Source organism: Thalia democratica, chromosome 7 (genome assembly GCF_965202585.1).
Source record: "Thalia democratica chromosome 7, ktThaDemo2.hap1.1, whole genome shotgun sequence".
Lineage (NCBI taxonomy): Eukaryota > Metazoa > Chordata > Thaliacea > Salpida > Salpidae > Thalia > Thalia democratica.
Window position 1 is genome coordinate 39,513,407 of NC_139171.1, and position 6,127 is coordinate 39,519,533.

A 6,127-nucleotide genomic window follows, 5' to 3' on the forward strand; every position below is an offset into this window, starting at 1 on the left:
TTATAAAAATAAATGGAACTTTTTTTTAAATAACAACGACGTTAAAACTTGATATAAAGTTTATTTTATGACCGCTCTATGTATCTTTAAAGTATATTAAAATGGTAGACATAAAAACTTACAAATATACAATTACATAAGAACAAAAAAAAACTACTAAACAACTTTACTGCACATATTTAAGTGTATTAAGGGCATAGGGGGGGATTACACTTTTTTCACAATTTGATCTTATTTTATAAAGTTTTTACTAAGCTACCAGATGCTTCTTACAAATTTTAAAAACTCAAAATATTTCTTGAAATACAGCTGATCAAAGTCAGAGGTAACAATAGGCTCCTTATGGGAGAGAAAAACTAAAATGACGAATAACTAGAAATAAAAAAAATCTATCTCATCCTTTGTTTTTTGAGATAACTACCAAAAATTTCCAGGAAATGTTCCTTGCAATATTTTCAAAATTTTGGCAGAACAAAATTTTTAAAAGTTTTAAATAAAAATTTATAACAAAAAAACACTGTTTTTTTTGTTTATTTTTCATATAAATTTATTATTTTTTTATTTATAAAAAATTCCTTGGGACAGAATTTTCTAAATATTACAAGAAAAATTTCCTGAAAGTTTGAGGTAGTTATTTCAAAAAATTTAGGAGAGTATAGATTTTTAGTGATATAGTCTATTTTTGCTGTTTTAGTTTGCGCCTCCCATAAGGAACCTATTGTTACCTCCGACTTTGACCGGCTATATCTGAAAAATTATTTTGAATTTTAAAAATTTGTAAAAAGAATCTTTTAGCTTAGTAAAAACTAAGATAAAATTGTAAAGATAGTATTTTACCTCCCCCCCCCCCCCCTATGCCCTTAACACTACTGTAACTAAATATTGAAACTATTTTTTAAACAAATATAGAAGTAGTAAATACCAATTACTCAAAATATAAAGTGTTAGCTTATTTTTATTAAAAGCATAACATGTAGTGAAATTTTATCAAATATTTCTATGTACAACTGCTTTTTATAACAGTACCTAAAAAATGAACAGCTGTAGATTTTTACTAAAATAAATAAAAAAAATTATGACATAATAAAACATAAATTAATTTTTTAACTGTGCAGTTTATTTCAAATCAGTAAATTATTGCCCAAACTACTTAACTAAGTGAATCAAAAGGTTGAAAACTATAACATTTAAAATTAAATAACTGTTCAATACTTTAAGTTTAAAATATGTTTAAAAATATTTTATTTGTGCCTTGTTTTGTTAAAAAAAATTTGATCTTGTCAAAAATTCAACAAAATAGTGAACTGCAATTTAAGAACACTGTTGATAACTTTTTTAAAGTGCAGTTTACTTTTTTTTTAGTTGTTTAACAAAGTCAGATGTCTAACCAAAATGGGTTACAAATAAAATTGTCATTGGCAATATTTAATATTTAAATAAACACTGTACCCAGTAAATTGAGCAATTTTTATAGTCAACAATTTTATACACTTCTATATTTATTTTCTATAATAACAAAAACTTGCTTTTCCATATTCAAATAGTATATGTTTCTCTACGTTAAACAAGTTAACACAGTCACACAGAATCGTTAAGGTTTCACAAAGTGACTCATATATTTCTCAAGGAAAAAAAAAAGTTGCTATACTTCTAGACAAGGGGTCAGCAAACTACAGCCCACGGGTTGCATTCAAAGTTTTGTTTCAGCAAATTTAAAATAGTTTGCTTCCAAAAAACATATTTAAAAATTTTAGATATAACTGGTAAAACTGGAGTGCTTTTAATTATATGTCTGAGTATATTATTTTGTATTTTTGTGCATTTGTGTATAAACTAGATTAATTATATATTTTGTTTTCCATTTTGATTTCTGTATAAACTAAAGTTTTAATATTCTATCTTATTTATCTTATTTTTATTATATAAAGGAACACTTCTGTTGAGATGTAGTACTTTTTCTAACAAAAATTTCTTATTAGAGAAATTATTTGTCAAATTTTTAAATATTGATCAAGATTTGTCTTAACTTTTTGCTAGCAATAAATTAGACTAGTTCTTCTTTTTTATTTTAAAAGTTTGTTGTTTTGTATTTGTTTGTTTTTAATTTATGCTTCTTTAATTTTCTGTACTTTTTACTTTAAAGATAACAATCAAAGTTCTCAACTTAATTAAAAGGAGAATGATCAATTGAAAATTTTAATACCAAAACAATGTTTCACTTGCTTGAACCTAGTCAAACTAGATCATTAGTTGAATAAAATCTTATCTTTAATTTTCAACGGCTAATTGTGGAATCTTTTTGGGGCAGTGATATCATAATTGGATTGTTGCTATTGTTGTTTTGTTCAGAACGTCAGCAGCACTTGCTTGGGGAATTGAGCTTCAGGATTTTTCCACACTATGTAATTTTTTATGTTGAGATTTTTAAATTGTGAGTGTTTGCCAAACGACATGTCAACAGGTTTTTTTCGATAGAGGGTTAGGATTAGTTTTTTTTTTCGTTAGTTAAAAGTTCTACTTTTTTTTGTTTATAGATAGATTTAGTTTTATTTTTTAATAAAAAGGTAAAATTTTTCCTTGACAAATTTAAAGATAGGGCAGGTGGAATAACACATGATGAGCTCAAACTCACTCACTTGACCTTCAAAAACGTTTATCGTTGCAGAGGGGAGAGTGAGTTCTGATGTTTTTCAACCATAAAATTTTTTTTTGAAGTGAGACCCCTGTTCAAGACTAAAATGCCCTCATAAAATAAGTGTAAAAATCATAAGTATTTTAAAGACTAGATTTTGGATAAATTCATTTATAACAGCTCTGCCTAAGAAACAACATCACTTTTGACTCTGGCCAAACAGTTTCTATGCTTGTAAGTTCATTTAGTATAAATACATACAAAAATGTAGTCATAGCTATTTTGGCTGTATTTTGTCTTCCCACTTTTTAGAAATCATTCAACAAAATGGTTTTTTATTATTTTTTTGAACAACAGTAGTCCTATAAAAACACTTAAATAAGGTATATTCATAAACTATTAACTACTAAATTTCTTATTGGTTTATTGAACGACAAAAAATGCGCTCAAAAAACTTGGTCTAAGGACATGGTATACGAAAAACATTTCGTTTATCGTGTCATACACCACGGCGGATACAGTTTAATGTCCAGGGCAGACATGTTATAAAGCATTGTTTTTAAGGTTATAAAATCCCCGGTAGTAGGAAAATGATACAGTCAATGAAACAACATGTAATAACATTATGTTACAAACAAAATATAACTATTCCTTAAATAAACTAAATGATTAATTTTAAGAATAATTTATTAATAAGAAGTATGAATCCATAAAATGTTGGTTTATGTTTTTTTTAACTTTATTAAGGGTAAAATAATTAAAAATATTTTTTTTAGTTATAAAATGTTATTAATCTATGGCTAGCAATTTTTTTGATTAAGAAAGACATGTTTTTTGTGTTTTTGTTATCTTGAGTTGTTATTTATTTATAAATATGAGTAAACTGACAAACATGAGGGTTAATAGCTTTATAATATTTTTATGTGTAAACTAATTTTTAAATGCTTGTTTATGTCACCCTACTTTTATTTTGATTTAAGAAATGTAGATATACATACAAATTTTAAAAAATTTAATTAAAAATTAATAAAAAAAATCAAAAATAATATATTTTTTTCAGATTTCTAGAAATGTAAATATTTTATTTAAGGAACTTATTTTAAAGTATCATTTTATCATTCTAAGATTTCATTTACAAACTTGAAGTTACCATTTGACTATTCTAACCTTACTTAAATTTTTATAATCATTATGTAATAAAGTGAGTAGATATTTTTTTTTATAATAGTTAGTTTTTTTCACACTTATCTTAGATTGTGTTAATATAAATTTTAGTGCTTTATCTAAATCTGTTACAATCATTCTGTAAATACAGGGTTGCCACTTTACCTGGAATACTGAAAAAATCTGGAATTTGACAATTTAGGCAAAAAAACCTGAAGTTTTAACAAATTTCACATGTTCAGTAATAAAATTTCAATTTGTATCAAAAAATATATCATGTAAATAAAAATTTTTATGTCATCATCTAAATTTTTTTTATTAAAAACATATTTAGAGTAGCTTTACAGTATCTTATCAATGTTTTTATACTATTTAACACAGTTTTCTACCTTAAACTTAACTTTAAACTAAAAATAGACCCAAAAATGAGTACTTTATTGTATTGTATGTATTTTTAAAAACCTGGAGAAAACTTGGAAAACCTTGAAATAATTTTGAAAAAAAGAGTGGAAACCCTGTAAATATAAATAATTTTTAATATGATACTTTTATTTAAATTATATTTCTCAGTCTATTTAAATAAAAATTTTATTAAATTTAATAAATTGAAACAATTTTGGCTACTTAAAAATTGTTGTCAAACTCGAATAACTTATTCAGGGTGGCCACAAAACCTAGAATCCAGGAAAAACCTGGAATCTGAAAATTTAGGCATATAAAAACGTGGAGTTTTTAAATGAAGTTTTGTGTAGAGACAAAACATCTTTCAAATAGATTTTTTTTATGTACCAAATTTTTCTTAAGGATAAAAGTATAAAGCACTAAAAGTTTTTAAAAACATTGTCATTTAAGTAGTTTAAATCTATCAAAAAACACCTTTTTTAAGTTGTAATTAACTTACAACAAAAAAGGTTCAAAAATATATGTACTTTGAATAATCTAAAACAATTTTAATACCTGGAGAAATTTTCCAAAATATGTGGCCACCCTGATTATGCTTGTCTCGAAAACTTTTAAATCTTATGGTAGTTACAGGGTTGCCACTTTACCTGGAAACCTGGAAAAACCTTGAAAAACCTGGAATTCGACAATTTAGGCAAAAAAACCTGGAATTTTTAATAATTTTAACATTTTTAATACTAAAATTTCAATTTGACAAAGAAAATCTATCATATAAATAAATTTTTTTTGTCATCATCATAAGATACATTTAATATAACTTTACAGCATCTTTTAAATGTTGTTGTACTATTTAACACAGTGTCTTTTATAGAAATTAATTTTATACTAAAAATAGACCTAAAAATGTTTACTTTTAAAACCCTGGAAGAAATTTGGAAAACCTGGAAAAAATTTTGAAAAAACGAGTGGCAACCCTATAGTTATTATAGCTGTTAATTTAAGTTGTGTTATTTTTACGTCCTTTGGATATAATTTAGGTGTTTTATTGTAATCTATAATTAAATTATATTAGTTTTATGTTTAACTCCTACAACTTTTTATCAAAATTTCAATATAGTTTAAAAATACACCAAAAAAACTGTTTTTTAAAAAACCTGGAGTTTGACAATTTAGGCAAAAAAACCTGGAAAAACCTGGAGTTTGAGAAAATTTGAAAAAAACTGGAAAAACTTGGAATTATTAACTAAAATTACTTTAATACTTTACATTTTAAACAAATTGTACATGAAAATTAAAAACTTTTATTTGACACAATAAATCTACCATTTAAATACATTTTTTTTGTCATCATCAAACATATTTATATTAAAAAACACACTTGAAGTAGCTTTACATTTTAATGCTTTTATGCTGTTTAACACAGTTTTTACCTTAAACTTAAGTTTAGACTAAAATTAGATTCATAAACAAGTACTTAAAAAAAACCTGGAATAAATTTTAAAAACCTGGAGAAAACTGCCAAAAGTCTGTGGCAACCCTGTGTTGACCATGTGTCTTTTTGTAATGAATACTAACAGTTTTTTTTTTTTTTTTAATATAGTAATTAGTTTTTAAGTTACTTATTAAAATATATCATAAAGACCTGCTTCTCTGTAGGTAACAACAGTAGAAGTCTTTCTAGAAGATCCACAACCATTAGAGGGTTTACCACCTATAGATGTTTCAATACCCAAAAAACAAAAAATAAGAAGTATCTGAAATCGTGGAAATCGGTTTTTGGGTTCAAAGGTATGTTTATCAGTGCTTAAGTTTAGTAATTTTAATGTATAATACAAAGTTAAGTGTTTATTTCTTACAAGTCAGAAACTAAATATTTTCGATATTTTTCTACAATTATGCAATACCTAGCCTTTGTTTTTTTAACATTTT